Genomic DNA, 18,433 nt, shown 5'->3' with positions numbered 1-18,433 from the left:
CCTGATATATTTTTGCAGACAGCCAGTGCTTTCCATCAATCATGTATCCAAGCCTTTTTTTTCCAGTGTTGAACATGATTTCATGTTTACATTAACTGTGAACTCCCATATTACTACAGGTGAAAATTAGTCTTAAGGTGCTGAGGTACAATACATTGAATGACATTATGAACGTTCCACTTCTGCATTTATATTCAGAAGTGTCACATTATTTTATGCTTGATAATGCAGTTTTAATGCAGACTGATCTGAAAAGTCTACACTGCACTTCCTTGAAACAATAATAAAATGCTGACAAAAATGAATGGAGACTTAATCTTGGCCATGATGGATTACACAACTCACAAGAGTCTGCTTATTGATGTTCATATTAAAATGAATGGAAACCAATAAATGCCCAGACCAGTAGATAAAATACACCTACAGAGTTTGTAATTAGCTGTGGTATAAAATAAAGTGAACTGTAGTAAAGGGGTTAAATCGTCCCACACCGATGCTAGTCTCTCAGTCTGCATTTATCAACTTTTTGGCCACATGGGGGCAGCACGACAAGCTGTAAACACATGTTAACATATTACTTCATATAAAGTTAAGTTAAACTGGGATCAGCTTAACTTGATAATTGGAAATCTTCATTTGGAGTTTTGGTTGTGTCCATCTGATCAATTTAAGTCCAGTATTCACTCTGCTTTTAGCTCTGGTTTGGTCTCTGGTTTGACTCTTAAGTTGCTTCATCCTCCTCTAAGTTTGCCAGCTAGCTTAATAAAACCACATTAAAGAACCTGAAACATGCTAAATTGCCCTGTAGATAATTCAGCTTGTGTTTGTCACTACAAAGCCAACCCTTTCACATTACGTGTACTTATTCGATTGGTCATTAATATAGTGTGTGGAGTGTGTCATTGTCATGGTAAATATTTTGAAATCTTTTTGAGATATTTTTTCCTTTATACTGCACATTTAAAATGTTTAAGAAGTCCAGTGTGGCAAGATGTAGGAGGGAGACTTTCAGGAAAGGAAAGACAGGCAGCACAAAATGATGAAACAGGACAGGCCCTGAATTTCAGAGAGATTTGCTACTGCTACTGTCATTGAAAGCTCTGTTTTAATCTCTTTTTAGGATGGGTGTAGCTGGTTCTTCATCTCTGCCTGCCTGTCTGTAAAAGTCACTGCACGCCACCGGTGTGCTGTAACGTCTCTTAATGGCTGAAGAAATACACTGCTCTGTATTAACAGGGTCTCCAAAGAGGCCAGTGTCCTAATGCAGTGGCACTCCAGTCCTGATGAACCGTACTCCCAACATGCTTGGCTGTCCTCGCTGGGGCCCTCAGAGGGACTGCCTGACTGCCCACAGGCCAACTCCTCTCCACCACTTGCTCCCAAACAGCCTTTTAATAGGTTTTAAAAGAGGGTTATTAACATCACCTGCTAATTATGTTAAGGACCTAATTAGGGAATGAGAAAAAAGGCCTTTTTGTCTAATTAGGTTTTCTTTCTAAGTACACTGATAACCAAGGGAATGCTGAGATCTCCGTAGAAATGAGAGTGCAATGAGCCAGTGAGAGGATGCTTCAGAAAAAGAGTTAACCCTTTCATCAGAGCCCGACTCTATTAACAAGCCACTGGCAGAGTGCAATTACCACCCAAATCGTTTATTTGGGACATGTTTATCTGGAGTGGGAGTCTGCATCATTTAGCGCATTATAAACTCAATAGTAGCTTCATTAGCGATTACAGTCGGTGGGTGGTATTACCTGCCTGATATCCGACTGCAGCCTGATGATATCAGCTCCCGCCGCTGAATTACAAGGCAGGGACCTAATTTTTCAGCCTATGCTGCTCTATCCTCGCTGTTTCCTCCACTCAAGTGCTACCCAGCCGGTGCACTGCCAACAGCACTTCACTGGGCCTTCAGCTGCAACATGGGAATGGGAAGAGACAACATACAACGGCTTAATCACAAAGCAGGAACAGGGAGATGCTGGAGCAGGGAGAGGCCTGTGTAAAAGAGGAATTATGTGAGATTCCAGCCTGGTCTCGTCAAAGTTTGTGACACAACTTCAGTGTCTGAGTATGCATAATAACCTGCAGAGCAGAGTAACTGTGTGGGGGCACAGGGGTAGAGGGTAGATGTAGTGTAATGAGCCTGATTTTCATTTAATCTTATATTTGACCTTGAGGTTTGTTTTTTTGTTTATTGTTTTTTTTGTGTGTAGTAGTGGCTTCAGATCTGCAGGACTTTAAAGAAAATAAACCTATTTTTAATAAAAAAATTAGGTTTACATACAAAAATGTCAAATCAGTTTAGAGCTGCCAAACTGAAAACAGTAAATAAAGATGATCTGACACTCACTCATTTGCTCATGAGAACTTTGGGAGCTAAAACCAAGATGGTAGAAATTTCCTCAGTTAAAAATAAATGAGCAAATAAATAAATACATTCATACTATAAGCAAGATAATACAATATACAAAATATTAGATAACGTGACATAAAATTAATAATATAAAAGAAGACAAAATAAAAGTGAAATGCAAAAAAAGATAATAAAATGCTGAAAGAGATGATTATTAACGTGAGTAAAACCAGAAATCCATGAAATAGATAGATAGATAGAATAGAAGGATATACCAAGTAATAAAATAGATAAATAAAATAAAACCAACACATAAATAAAATTCAATTAAAAGCCAGACTAAAAACGTAGGTCTTGAGTTTGCTTTTAAAAATATCAGCCTTCTCTGCTGCCTTCAGGTCTTCAGGAAGGCTGGTCCTGAGGCGTGTACCACAGAAACAAAAGAAGGCCTCACCAAAGGTTTTTGTTCTGACTTTAGGTTTGATTAAAAGGCCACGACCAGACGACCTGAGGGTCGAGAAGGTTCATGGGATAAAAGCAAATCTGATAAACAGGTACAACCAAGACCATTAAGAGCTTTATAAACCAATACAAGGATCTTAAAATCAATTCCGTAGCAGACAGGAAGCCAGTGCAGACACTTTAAAATCAGTGTAATGTGTGCTGTCTTGAAGCAGCTGTAGTTGTGATAATATTCTTCTTAGGGAGACCAGAGTCAGATCATTGCAGGAGTCAGTCCTGCAGGTTGTGTGTAGTAGTGTCTTTGTACTGGCCTGAGAGAGAAACAGTCGCACTCTGGAGAGGTTCTTCAGATGAGAAAATTAACTCCATGTTTCCAATGTGAGGCTCAAAGCTGAGATCTGAGTCAGAGATGACTCCTCGGCTCCTCGGTTGTTGACAGGGGTTTAATACCACAGCTGGCAGTTTCACATTTCTCTCTCGGCTTCAGTTCCAATGGCCAAATTTTCAGTTTTGTCCTGATTGAGCTGTAGAACAGTCTCTGCCATCCGGAACCTGATATCTAAAATACAGTTTTAAAGGTCATCTATAGGCCCTGGGTCATCCTCGTGTGCCCCTCGTGTAGGTTAATCTGTAATCTGGTCAAAATGTCTCATTTAAACCGGTACAGTAAAGAAACTTTGTCCATCATTTCACTAACTGCCTAGTAATTTTTGGAAGCATAAACAAAAGTAGTAGAAGTAGAAGAACACGTGTCATCTGATCACAGCCTTGTTACAGAAAGCTAAATGTTAACAGTAAAGTTTCCTCACCAGTTCTATTAAACAAGTGACAGTGATGTAAATATCCCTGTTAAGTCAGAGGTCACACACTGTTACACACCACAAGAGTTTGTATCTGCAGCCGAGGCCTGACATCATTAAAGGTCAGCACATCATCTCTTCCAGGTGCCGGGAAGGCAAATGGTACAGTGTAATTTAACAATGAGGAGATGGAGGTAAAGATAGGAGGGTGACGAGGAATGAAAACGAGCCAGTGAGACGCCTCTGGCCGCTCGTGACGGGAGTCAAGTGTTGGGAACCCACGGCGGCACTTCCTGTGTGATTACATGTTTAATTTACTTCACATCTCAAAAATTGTCTGCTATGACAGAGCCAATTTACAGTGATCCCCGTGTGAGTGTCAGGCAAACGAAAGGAAGGCTGCAATGAAATCCCTCCCCACGGCCTCTAATGGAATCTCAATGAACCCCCGAGCCAGCGGGTCCGGGAGAGCAGACAGCCCCGCCATTAGAGCCGAGGACCCGCTTTACCCGAACACCTCTCGCCTCGGCCCGTCTGTTATTATCGCTTCATTCTCCCGGGGTGAAATGCCACCAATCTGAAAGGAGGGGGGGGAAACCTGAAAAACCATACAGAAAAGGGGAGGTTCCACCAACTTAGACCTGTGTACCTTGACATTTGCTAGATCGAGTTCAGTTGGGTGCGTATGTCTGTGTGTGTGTGGGAGGAGGGGGGCAAAATAGCAGCCCTGTAAATTGACAGAGCTGGACACTGTGTTTAAACTGATCGCTGATCACCAGTCTGGCCCCCGATGTCCAATCTTGAATCCAAATAGACAAGCAGAGCATGGATATTGCGCACCGTAAGTGTCTATCTGGCTGTCATTTTAAAGCAAGGTGGAAAAAAAAAAAGAGAGAGAGAAAAATCCATCTGTGAAACATTATTCAAATCATTTTAAGGTTCTGCGTCTCGGCAAATTTCAGGTGAAATTGCGGAGCTGCGATTGAAGGTTTGCGCTCTTATCTCAAAGTCATAAACATATTGTCTTACACCGGTCCGCCTTCCACCAAATTCAATCCTGGAATATGCTAATTTAAGACTGCCATCAGAAATGGCAGCAATACATATGTTAATTCATGGCTGTTTAAATAAACGTTTAACATTCAGTGTGAGCGGACTTTAATTTTTGCAGCTGCCTCATGATGTCCCAAAAAGACATTATTTGTTAAACTGTGAATTCATAACTACAAATTGATTTGATTACAATAATCTGTTCCTGCCACCTTCAGTCTAAAGTAACAATTTGCAAGTACAGCCTGTGTTTTCATGTGTTTGCTGTGTGTTTCTCCTTCCCGGTGTCATCTAACCACGATCTTCTCAAAACTTCAGTGCTGTTCACACATACACTCAGTTGTTATGAATGTTTTTACATGTAGTAGCTCTCCATTATGCTTTAGAAATAAATTGAATGAAATTAAAATTACAGTTGAAAGAGTAAAAGTGAATGAAGACTAAAACACTGAACACAGTGTCTAGATTTCAATCCAAATGTAGCCTTTTTGGAAGACATCTGTTAGTTTGGCTGTTGGCTGTTGTTGTCCGACCTCCTATGATAAGAGGAAGCTCAGAGAAAAAGAAGAGGTCCCTTCTCTGAAGAGAGTCTAACGAAAGAGATCGAGGCCAAACTCCACATGTGAAAAAAAGTTCAGTTTGTCTTCCACTGCCTCCTGTGCAGCTCAGCAAGAAAACACTGTCCAGCGAGGTGAACACATCATGGTGGGGTTCAATAAAGTCTGCGAGGGCCAAGTCCTCAAGTCTGGGTGGTGGAAATTCTGAATAAGCCTCATTCATTTCTGAATCTGCTTTGATGCAAACTATTGTGCTGGTTTCTATGACCTGCAGAAACAATACAATATGACAATTAGTATTTAATACACCCTGTATACGGTTAGTATGGGGATTTCTTGACATGTAGGACAGTTACAACAGTGAACCCTATTTGGCCAATGCGAGCAGAACAAGACCAATTTTAGCTGTGATGCATTTATTGCAATCAGGAAATCCCTAAATTTAAGTATGGAAGGTGTGATCACTCTAAAATTGACCACACCACAAAATCTATTTTTAGATTCTGGGTGCTCCAGTTTCCTCCCACAGTCCAAAAAAAAAAAAAAAAAAAACATGCCAGTTAGGTCAGCTGGCTCCTTTAAATTGCCCGTAGGTGTGCTTGTGAGTGTAATTGGTTGTCTGTCTATGTGACAGCCTGGTGACTGACTAGCAGCCTGTCCTGGGTGTGTCTCGCCTCTTGGCTAGTGTCAGCGGCGGCGGTCTCCAGCCACCTCACGACCCTCGAGGAAAAGCAGATACAGCTAATGGATGTAAACAAAGCAATGGTAAACAAAGCCTTATTCAACCACCATTATGAAACTATTGTATTTTCCATCATTATTCAGATTTCAGCTGAAAAGGTTGGTAAACTCCAACAGCGGCTTACCTCTATTTCACAGTCACTGCGGTGAATACAACACCTCTACAGCTCTCAATCTGGTTTAATAATAATAAGACATGCATTAAGTCTGTCCCTCTCCTGTCCTGTCTGTTCCTGCCGTCCACTGACAGTTCCACACTGAGGCTCTCCTTCCTGAGCCTGCTGTGAAACCAGCCTGAACACGTTTCTGCTCAGTTTCTGCTGCGTGGAGCCATACTTAACAGAAAACACAGCCCATTCCCTTGGGCGAGAGCTGGGGATGGAGGAGGGCGGGGGGTGTTGAGTAGGAAGGGGTGCTGGGTGTTTACTGTTTGCAGATGCCGACCCCGGCTGTGGAGAGACAAGATGAATTTGACAGCTAATGTAAAAATAACAGACAATCATAAATCAAGGAAGCAGGCGTCGTGAGTCGATGATGAGAGTTAATCAATACAGGCCTGACTTTGCCATTGTGCGAAATGGCACTCCATTTATTACAGGGGGGGACTTGGAGGAGAAACATTATTCATATTAGAGTATGCACACGCTGGTGGGAGAGAGGTAGGGGGAGCGTTGGAGGAGTGAGCTGCTTAGTCATTGCACCGCCGGTGCAAAGGGCCGGCGTTTAAAGCAGGACTTGACCCCAAAATGAGTAATAATTCACCATTTACTCAACCTCATTTAGTTTGAGACACAACGGATGATTAAAAGTCCACAAAGTAAGTCAGCAAGAGCTTCTCCATGTCAGACTTCTTCTAAACAAGTAAATAGGAGCATTTCAGACAGGGCAGTAAATGACCATCAAATTTATTTAAACACCCACTGTGCAATAAATTCAAGTGTTCTGTAAGCCAAATGCAATCAGGTGTAACTCTAAGGGCTCCTCATAAGTTCCAGCATTTTAACACTGAAAGAAAGAAAAAAAAATAAATCTATCCAAGCGCTCACAAGTGCCCACTCACACTCTCGGGTGAGACTCAGCACTTGCAGTGCTGCTCCTGCTCCTATATTTACATCAAACTGAGATACTGGTTACTGGCCCAGCCCAGCAAAGACACCAGTTTGAACTGGATTATGGAAACTTTTTGTTTTTAGGTCTGCCACATGCTGGTACTAAAAGTCTTCAAATGGTTCAGAATGCTGCAGCTAGAATTTTAACTAAATCACATCACACCCCCTTCAGCTTCCCTACACTGGCTCCCAATACATGTCAGATCAGACTTTAAGGTGCTTTTGATGACTTACAAAATCCTGAATGGGAAGGCCCCCTCATACCTGTCTGATTTCCTTAAACCTTATATTCCCGTGTTATCTGCTTTGTTTGTCCCCAGAGTTAAAATGAAGCAGCAGGGCCTTTTCCCATCATGCCCTCTTCTTCTGAAACAACCTCCCCGCTGATATCAGACTGTTTGACTCCACTGAGACCTTTAAACCCAAACTTAAAACTCCTCTTTATGTCTTAACTTTCAGTTAGTGACTCATTCTTTGATTATTTCAGGCCGTGTGCCTGTTACCATTCTCCCACAGGTGGGTTGGTCTTAGCCTCAGTGAATCCATTAAACCCATAGTGTAGTCCATGTCGTCCTGCTGATGAGATCACTGTAAACTTCCTGTGAACCACTGCACCTCTGTGTTTATTCCCTCAGACACATTCGACTCTGTCTCTCCCCCATTGTTCTCTCTTTTCACTCACTCTGTGCTGGACTATCATTCGTCCTAGGACCTCTGTCCCTCTCCTGGCTGTCAGCGCCTCATTCCAGATGTTTGGATCTGGATCTCCGTCCTCCAGGAATCCCAGCCACCACCAGTGGAGGGGGTTAGTCACAAACAAGGTTTAAACCCAGAGGATATTTTATTAATTTCTTTTTTTGGAGATCCTAAGTTTCCAAAGGAAGCAACATGTCAACAGCAAAATACACAGAGGTAGCTTCATCTATCAAACCCCCCCCCCCCAAAAAAAAAACAGAAAACACTGACATACTGTACAAGTGTCAATGAATAAGCCAAGAATAAAACCTAATGCAAGTGTTGGCAAACGTCATCTGTAGTCAGCATCCACCATCAACCTCACACTTATCCCAAACATCTTAAATGCCGTATTTATGACATGTGGAGCAGTATTGCTGTTTTTGGAGTGCTGAGGCAGATGTAGTAGGAACAAGAGATTACAGACAGCTCTCTGGCACACAGGCTGATTTGAGTGGCTGTGGCTGGCCTCCTCTGGGGAAATCGGGCCTTAGGAGTGGGGCTTCTGATTTACTCCAGGCCCTGGCATGCCTCGCTGATGAGCTCCAGGCAGTCCGAGCCCCATGTGGGGATTGGCTCCGACCAATATGTTCCCTTCCACTCAAAAGGACAGGGCTAATATGCTAGAACCCAGGCCCGACGCCCCCTTGACACCCCTCAGCAAAACCCCCTTCCACCCTCATTTAAGACTCTCTCTATCTCGTCTGACTCTCCTGCTCTCCCATTGCTTCTTCTTCTTCATATCAGAGCCTCTCTATCTGTCGCCACCTCTCTCAGCCGTGCTCGTATTAGGACCTCTTTTCCCATCTTCTCCTCTTCTCGCCTTCGCCTCTCTCTCATCCCTCTCTGCTGCTGCTTCCTGGTGCTGCAGTCATTTTTTTCCCCACCTGAGGCTCATTCCTAGGTCTAGGGGAATGTATGGCTTTATTTGTATGGCACCAGCGTTTTATTGGATTCCTATTGCTTTGGAACAGAGGTACCACATTCCAAATTCATCAAGGGCCAATTTAATTCAAAATTCATGAAGTGGGCATCCGTCAAGGTGCCGGCTCCAATGCACTTTGTGTGGTCTCAGGGTGCCTCCCGTATGCACAGGAGACCATCAGTAACTCCGGTCCCATTTCCGTCTCTGATTAGAAACTACTGGGTGGTTTCCTTTGGCTCAATACTGTATTTCAACAAAAAAAGGAACCCTCATTGCTTCTCTCCGTTGGCAAAGGAACATCATCACACATGCCTGACAGACCAGTATCTCACAAAGCCTAGCTCTTATCGAATGCAGTCAGTCACCAGTGGAGATTTGGCAATTTAAGTTGACATGAAGATTTCTTGTTCTGTCACATTTTCATCATAGCATCGGTAAAGCTGTGTGTTTTACTTATTCTACCAGGTAAAGTGCTGCTTTTTTGCATATTTTTATTTATGCGAATATATATGTATATGTAATATATGGTCCTCTCTGATTCCATTCATGCTCACAATGATCCGTTATTGTGTTAATGACCTGCCAAGGTTTTTGAGGTACAGTTCTTCACTCCCCCGCTGGAGCTTTTTCTGTGTCTATATCTCCACACTACCATCAGAAACTGCCCGCTTTTACAAGGTGAGAGTGCTCGCTTGGGCAATTTATGGACCCCGGATGGCTTCCTTGTGCAGTTTTAGCAAGCTAATATTTGGAGTTTTAATATGCATTAAGAGTTCCTGGAGGCTGGCGGGCTGGTTCTGCTTCAAGGTACAAGTTACAGCCCACATTTTAAGTCCCCAGTATAATGCACAGCAGGGAAATCTGGTAGCAAGGCTTTGCATCAGAAATGTGTAGAATTACATAAAGCATCTTAATCATTTCAATAGGTTTGTTTACTGTAAAACATTACTGTATGTGTGCGTGTGTGCCTAGGCTTGTTTTACTATATCGGTGGGGTCTGAAAACCAGGAGCCCACTGTACTTACGTTGACCAACAGCTTTGTGGGGACCAAAATGCTGAACCGCACAAGTTTAAATGGCTGTTTGAGGGTGAAGACTTGGTTTTGGGGGCAAGGGTTGGGGCTGAAGACATTCAGTTGTGATTGTTGGGGTTTTGCATTATGTCACTGTCTGGTTAAAGCCTAATAATAAGCAACTACTTTGCAACAGCAAACCATGTTTTAGATTATGTTTTCAATTGATGTAATGAGAATATATTATTAATTGACATATTTGGCAAGAAGAGAATAGAATGATGATAGACAATGTATCATATATATATAAACTCTAGTAACTGTACACCTGAAATGTTCAAGGTTGATTTACTACAGTTCGACTCTGACACCCAGTCAAGAGTTTACGTCACTCTTTACCCCTCCACCTCTCCCCCAGCCCTTTCTACCCATGATCCAGCTCTTTATCCCAACCGTCTCCCCTCATTCTGACCTTCGAAGACCATGCTGAAAATTTCACACAATCTCCCTGCACAGCAGTGGTTGCACCAGCACTGGGAGCCAATATGTTGCCATAATTGGGCCTGTAGTGGGGGCAGAGTCCAAGGCAATTAATCCTTTCCTCCTGTTGTTTGCACCCTGGTTGGCAGTGACAGGGTGCAGCGTAATTGGACAGAAGCACACTTGTCCCCTCCATTTTACATTAATATCCCTTCAACTCCAGACTCTAATGCCGGGCCAGGTTGAGAATCCCACTTCTGCCACCAATATCCACTCAGGCTCTCTTTCCTGCTCTCCCACTCCCACCTGTCAACTGTCCTCCATTGCCATGCTGGGCTAATCTACGGCCCAGATGAAGAGATGTGTGTGTGTGTGTGTGTGTGTATGTGTGGGTGCTGGGGGGGTTATATATATTAGGCCAGGCAAGGTTTTAGACTGTCAAAATGAGCTGAGGTTTCTGTATCAGCATCTGTAGACTGAACTCAGTACAAAACAAGACTTTTGTGTGTGTTTGGACATGAAGCTCTTAGTTTGGAAAATTTGAAAGTAGAAGTGGTTGCATAAAAAAGACTGTGCTAACCCTGTCCATTTCCCTCCATGGATCTGATCAGGGGACAGTGAAATGAAAAGGGCTAAAACACAAAGTTCTTTTTTCTTCCTGGTATAAACAGAATCTGGATTAATTACCTGGATCTGGAAAAAAACACATGACTGCTGGTGGAACCACTCACAGAAAACCTTGTAATTGTAATGTGATCAGACTAGTTAGACCACATCTGAAAGTGGTCTGGCTCACATTGTGATGTGATCTTGGAAGATGAAATACTTAACAGAGCACAGTCCATACAGCAGCATCGCTTCTAAAGTCTCCAGGGGTCGCTACAAAATACAAGATGAGGGTCATGTACCTAACGGGGGCCAGCAGTGGTGATAACAAGCTTCTCAACTGGCTCTGTTCGCTCTTTTACTGTACAATTAGAGTATAAGTAGCCTGGTTAGTAAGGAGGCAGAAAAGTAGCCTATACATGTCTTTGAATGTCTGCTATGAGACCCTTTCCTTACACATCATATAGTAGTGTCCTTCTCTTGCCCTGGACACTTCAAGACCAACAGCTCCATCTTTCTGATTTGCATATTGAGATAAAATCACTTGTAGCTGAATCAAGGTAACGAGAACAATTAACACCACACTGTCAAAAGTCCTTCAATGGTGCTGTCTGTAGGAATTTATTTTAAAAAGCATATTTCCTCCAATAAATGAATTCCCTTTTCTTTTTGAATTCATTTAAGTTACACATAAGTAAAAAGTGTGAATATTTTTGTAACTTATTATTATCTGTCATAAAATTGATTTTACTGAACTTCACGATAAATTGTACAAAATTCCATCTAAGGGTTTATGTCCAAAGTAAAACGTCACGTCCGGGTCACGACCAGGTCACGACCCGCCCACATGCAGCAGCAGAAGAACGAGACGTTTACTCGTTGTCACCTGTACTGGATCAGTGCTATTTATTCGGATTTGTGTGGACTCTTTGAGGGCTACATACAACGCGCAACACATGTAAGTAACTATTTACATCGCTGAAAGTTCGGTTTTAGCTGAATGAGCAAACGTGTATTGCACTATAAAATGCAAAAGCGTCGCCCGGTGTCATCCAGTAACGTTAAGTTTGCTAATTATGCAGGCGCCACGAGGCCTCACGGAAGGTCTAACATTAACGTTAAATTCAAACAACTATCGCTAACGTTAATGTAGGATAGGTATATGTGAGATATATTGCCAAATACTGTTTCTACTTAGTTTGCGGACTTTAAAAAAAAAAATTCTTCCTGTGGCAGCAATACCTGGATTTTAGAAGGCAGAGTAATGTCAAAGTAGGCCTGACTGAGAACATTTACACTGACAGTGAAAGTAGAGATGTATAGATGAAGATCAGCTTGATTTTCTTAATTTCATATGCGTATTGGCTTTTAATAAGGTCTTAAATAGTCTTAAGCATGCGATTATTAATATTTTTACATGTGCAGTAAGGTCTTAAATATTTTCCTTTTTTTTTAAAAGGAGTACTTTCTCACTTAGTGTCATCAAATAACAAGGGCTGATTAAAAATACTTTTTCAGAGACTATTGGTTTAAATGTGACTGCTACACAAAAACATATGACCATTACATACTATTATATAGTTCATGATTAAATTAAATATTCTCAGTAATTGTTGGTTGCAAATGAATTGCATATGTCTTAACTTAATCTGTGGATATGTTTGTCTGAATTTTATTGAAATATTTTGAAACCATTTGTTCAAGTAAAAAGATTAAAGTTTTTCTTTTGCATTGCAGTGACAGCAATTATCCTGATATTTTCATAAATAAACTCTTCTTTCATTTGTGTTGCTTCTTCAGAAGACCATCAGATCCACTGGGAGGAGCAGTTCATGGAGTAGCTAAGCTCTTGGTGGAACTGAGGTAAATGTTTCAGAGGTTTGTTGTTATCTGTTATGTGTCATTTAGAGGAATTAAGGTATCCAAAACAGAGTTTGTGGGGTGGTGGGGTGGGGATGGAGGGTTACTATTGATATTAATGATTAACCGTTGACCACTAATAAGAATTTTGACCCACTGATGCTATAAGTTAAACAACAATAATAAATAAAGTCCAGTAATCTATTTGATGGCAGAAAAAGATATGTCCATGAGCATGGTATGTAGAGAGGGTGTTCAGGAGCTACTGGCCTCCGAAGAACAACAGAGAGCTGCTGCTGCAGCATCAGATTTGTTGAGCGAGTTAACACAGGCCAGCAACAGCAGTCAGTTCTTTCATGTCAAATGCTGTGGTCACGTGTCCCTGTGTTTTAATTTAATGTTTTAAGAGTATACAGTGTAGATTGTACTTTGAAGGTGTTCTTGTAAGGACTGATGTAAGATTATGCATTTTTGTTTGATTTTGTTTTCATTGCTTCACCACCAGTCAAGCACAGACTTCTTCAGTTCCTGGATCTGCCTCCAACTGCTGGGCACCTGATGAGCTGAAGTCAGTTCTGTTATGTCAAATGCTGAGGTCAAAGGCCCTTTATTGTGTTTTATTGTGTATTATTATGTCAAATGTTTTAGTAGAATATGGCACAAATTGTACTTAAACAGTGTCTTCTTGTATGCATTTGTTGTCATGTTTTAATACATATAGAAAGGTACTATACTGTACTGTACACTTAGGTTTAAGTCAGTTCTGTAAATCGCTCGGGTCAAGAGTCGCTGTATTTTAATGCCAGTGTTAAGAGTATACAGATTGCACTTTGAAGGTGTTCTATGCTGCACTTAAAGATGAGGTCAGAAGTTTCTGTAATTTTTAATGTTTAAAAATTAACATTTGCGGCAGTCGTGGCGCAGCAAGTTAAGAGTGCGGCTTTGGACTTTGGACCGCCCGAAGATCGGATACGGGTGGTGGTGAAGGAGATGCTTAACTTATTCAAATTGATTACAGAAACCTAGCTGTTTGTATATGGCAGCTGTTACACACTAATAAACGTTGGAAACGAATAACTCTCTTTCCTTATTTATTAAAGTTATGGCAATGCTAAGTAATTATTTGCAGTGGATTGCAGAAATAATTTGTCTAAATTAATGAGAGGAAATTAATTCAAATCATAAATTTTAATGTTTTATTTTAAATGTGACTTATTTTAATCAAGTGTGATGTGGTCAATATCCTGATATTTGTCACAATGGTTAAACTCAAAAGTAGTTGGAAAATGTTGCCTTGATTTTTTTGAGTTGAATCTAAGTAACAGTTTTTACAGTGTATACTCACTTCCTTTAACCTCGAACCTTTGAAATGGCATCGTCTCCTTCCTCCCCTCCCTCGAATCCCCAAAATTCTCATATTATTTTTCTGTCTTGAACACCTTCTCCGCCACCCCCCACCCCCACCCGTCTCCCTTTCCTCCTCCTTCTCTGGGCCATTTCTAATCTCTTCAAGCGACTCTTCAAAGCCTAGGTGTGCTTCAAAAACAAATCAATAGAAGTATAATAGCACTGTGCATGCTTTGTAATTTTTATATCATTAGTTTTTTTTTCTTTTTCTTTTTGCTGTTTTCCCCCCCCTCACCATGCTTACCTCTCATGCATCAAGAGGGAGGTAGGCCTGGAGGGGGTGGGTGTCATGGTGAGGGGGGGGGGGGGGGGGGGGGGGGTGAGCAGGGCATACAGTTGAGTGCCCTCGTAAACTTTATTTAGTATTCTATGAATTTCAGATCAGTTATGTTTCATAATGACACAGCAATGCGGACGGCTGGTGGAGGTGTGGGGTGGGTTGGTGGGGGGAGGGTGGCGGGGGAAGCAGGTGGAGAGGAGACAGGGAAGGCAAAGGGAGAAAAAGGAAAAATCAATACAACTAGCACACTTTTTCCCTGGCATGGCAAAGAGAGGGGATCTATTGTGGGGGAATGATGATTTATGTCAGGGGTGGAAGGGCCGTCAGGGTGCGTCGGGGACGAAGGTGTGCGCCAATAATGATTAATGCCCCCCCCTCCATCCTGGAGACAACCCAGCCAGCACTCTTTCAGTCTACCCCCACACACCACCCCATCCCGCCTCTCTCCTTCAGCACCCCCACCCCCCATCCTCCTTCTCCTCCACTCTTTGACACAGATCTTTTGCAGACCGCAGTGCCAACCCTCTCACCATACATACAGACATTTATGTAGAAATATACCACAAACTACACAATTATGGAAATTTCTGTAATTTTTACAGTTATTTCCTATATGTCAGCCAGTATAGTACAGCAAAGTCTTGTTCCAAACTGACGTATATTGCTGTATTTACCACAAAGGCCCTTTTGGCATCCATCCACCATTTTTAATTTTTTTTTTTTTCATTTAGACCTAAAGCTTATTTTTTATCTTTTTCTCATTTTTGATGTTTAGATTGAAAAGCCTTGTTTTACAGCTTACATTAGGAAACAGCACAGTGTTTTGTTGCCACTTTCACAAACTCTGCCAAACTCTGTTTATAATTCTTGATATTTGAAAGGTTTCCTGGATTCCCTGGAAATCAGAGATGAATGCTGGATTTAATAACAGCAATGCTCTTAAACTTGCTGTGCCTGATTCCAGTTTGAGCCGCTGACTGTCACTCAGGACTCACATTCACGGTGTGATACGTTCGGTGAACAAATCACTGAACATGCACCGCTGAATCGCTCACTCGGTGAGTCTTTTCCTCTCATCACAGCTGCAGCAGTACCAGTGAATCTCTACACTCTCCTCTAAGTTAATGTTTATCAGAGAACTCTTGTTAAAACAACAGGCGAAGGTAGTGAAGGTGTGTGTTTCTGTTCATGTGGCTTTGTAAGTCAAACCATGAGGAATATGACCATTGATTGATCTTGTGCTAACAACATTAGCCATTAGTTTGGCTGCTAACTTCTTACTTGTTTACACTTAAGTAAATTACTTGCAGAAAGACACCAGCTTCTTCAGTCAGTCATACCAACGTTGTGGTCAGTTCATCCTGCCTCCCATTCAGGCTGCAGGTGAATCAGTTTAACCTGACGGAGCAGGGATATACAGCTGGTGTATAAACACAGCTGATACAGATACACACAAAACCTCAGAGGTTTCAGCTCAGGCCCAAGGCACAGTGACGACACACTGGTCTTTGGGAAAAATCCCTGATACTTTCTGATGAGAAACAGAGTCACTTTGTTGTTTTGGTACATCAGTCAGTTCTGTTAGTTGATCTTAGAATCTACTACCAATGTAAGTCATATAATAAATATGCAAATCAGTGCAGATAGTTTGCAAGACTATTACCCAGTGCATTTATACAACAGCTTTGATCTCCCTGCTGTTTGTTTGCATCACTCAATGTGGATGTCAAATGCATTCAGGAAATTCAGAGAGTGTTACCTGAACTACGAGAGGCTGATGGACGTTGTTAAACCCTTGTCGTCATTGGTCGGAGTTCCAAAGAAAGAGGACCTTGCGTTTGTTGAGAGGGATTACTTCCAGCATCATTTAACACCACTACAGAGTTGTAAGGTCACCCAGGCCTTCAGGCAAGGAGGTGAGAAAAATAAATACAAATAAAGACGCTGTATGAGGCATCTGTCTTTTATGGTTGGGGTTCATTTTCAGAATGATTTAAACTAAATGACTGTAGAGTGAGCACAAACTCATTTTAATTTGTTTGGGCACAAACTGATACTGTGAAACTGCTCAAAGCACAAAAGCCTGAAGTCAGCTCGAGACAGCAAAAGTGATCGTGTCAAAACATCCTTTGATCTTTGCAGACACAGCTGAGGAAGGTGAACAGTTGGGACTAGCTTATTATTCACTTGTTAATCAACTTAAGACAAGAGTTTAATGTCAACTTCAATAATGTAAGTGAGAGAATCCAGAGACCAAGGACAATAACAAAACCTTTGATGGCAGCACTACCACGAAAACAGTACAGTGTAAAGCATAAAGCCATGTGCAGACAGCTAAATGTCTCCCAGAAGGACAGATAGTTGACTCTTTAGAAGATAGAAGAAAAAATATGGCAGCCACATTTCAGTCTGCAGGCCCCCAGAGCTGCGGACATGCCAGACACTGACAGTTCAATGAGTTTGACATGCATTTATCAGCATCACATGATAAACACCTGCTCTCCTCCCAGTATCAATTTGACTGAAGAATAATAGTCTTTCCTCTTTACCAGAAGAGGGCTCTGTGCCCATTTCACCACTCTCACAGCTATTGATATCTGTGATCGAGTAGGAGAGGGTCTTCAAACCAAAGGGAAGTGGATCATATGCTTCTTCCAGAGGCAAACTCAGAACATTTAGACTGTCGTGATAATACTGCCCCATAACCCGGTATCAGACACGTCCTCTTCCACCTTCTCCAGAGTCAAGAACCTCTTTGTCTCTGCACCTGGTGCAGAATGGACAGAGATAGCCTCCTCTGTAGTCCACCCTACAAACGCAGCTGCCCAAAACATGACTGGAACCCGTTAAAAGGAAAATTCTGTGCAAAGGTCAGTTTAATTCTGAATTATGTAATTGTGACTAACATGAACTCCTAAAATCTGAAACATCAGTCTGCAGGAAATATTGAAATATTGCTGTATCTAAAGCAATGTCGCCCCAAAACATAGCTGAACAACTTGTTCACCCCTACATGTCCTTTCACCACTGCAATTCATTGTTTACTTGTCTGAATGATGCAGCAGTTGCCCATCTACACTTAGTGCAGAATGCAGCAGTAAGACTCACACAAACACTACATGTAGAGTACATATCTCTCCAGTCCAGGCTGAATTACACCGGCTCCCTAATTACTTTTAAATACCGACATGGTCTCGCACCGCTTCACATTTCAGATCCTTTAACCCCTGATTGTGCTCAGAGACCCCCCCCCCCACTCCCCACATCTGAAAATACATTTATTGTTTTAGCTCCAACACTGTGGAACAAGCCCTCCCCCTCAGTAGCAGATCAGCTGAATTGGTGCTACATTTTAAAAAGCTTTACAAAACCTTGTATAGACATTTTTATAACCTTTTCATATTTTCTACTCCAGTGGTTTTGTGTTGTATTCTTTTTGTATTTTTGCTTTATTTCTCTATATTTGGCCACTCCCTGAAAGTCTTGTTGTATTTTATAGTTTTGTATATTCTGCGCACCTTTGAAGCATCTTGTAACTGTGGCTTTTAAAGGCGCTCTAGAAATAAATTTTACTGACTTAGCAGTAGCAGTTGGATAATGGTCAATGCTAAAATGTAATGTAACATTAACACAAGCAAAGAGAAAAAACAAAACATAAAGTCAGCTACTGACTCAGTAATGTCACTTAAAGAGCAACATCTATATAAAGGTTTCTACTGTTAGCTAACAGTGGTGCCAAAAGCTATTGGCCATATTAAATTAAATAAAGCAAACACTGCATTTTATCACTAACAACTGTAACTTCCCATATGTAAAAGGAGGATCATGGTATTTCCTCTTTCAAAGTCAAATTGACCTTTTGTAACACTGTTGCCAAATTACAGTCCTATAGTAAATTCAGTATGATGTTTAATATTGAGATGATGATTATTTATCATAATTATTCATCCATATTTGGAGCAGAGGAGTACTTGAAAACAATGCTCAAAAATTGCCTTTACCTTCACATTGTACACATAAATACAAAGCATCATTATGGCGCCTGATCAATG

At 41.5% G+C, this 18,433-nt stretch overlaps 1 long non-coding RNA gene across 1 annotated transcript; it reads left to right on the top strand.

Moving 5' to 3' along the window:
* The first annotated feature begins 11,669 nt into the window (after positions 1–11,669).
* Positions 11,670–13,339, top strand: LOC121187642. The gene is made up of 3 exons (XR_005894610.1): positions 11,670–11,792; positions 12,646–12,697; positions 13,200–13,339. It is a non-coding gene; the product is annotated as an uncharacterized LOC121187642 (long non-coding RNA).
* The last annotated feature ends 5,094 nt before the right edge of the window (positions 13,340–18,433 follow it).

This window comes from Toxotes jaculatrix, chromosome 9 (genome assembly GCF_017976425.1).
Source record: "Toxotes jaculatrix isolate fToxJac2 chromosome 9, fToxJac2.pri, whole genome shotgun sequence".
Taxonomy (NCBI): domain Eukaryota; kingdom Metazoa; phylum Chordata; class Actinopteri; family Toxotidae; genus Toxotes; species Toxotes jaculatrix.
The sequence above is the reverse complement of the archived record's forward strand: the minus strand, read 5'-3'. Positions and strand labels throughout refer to the sequence as shown.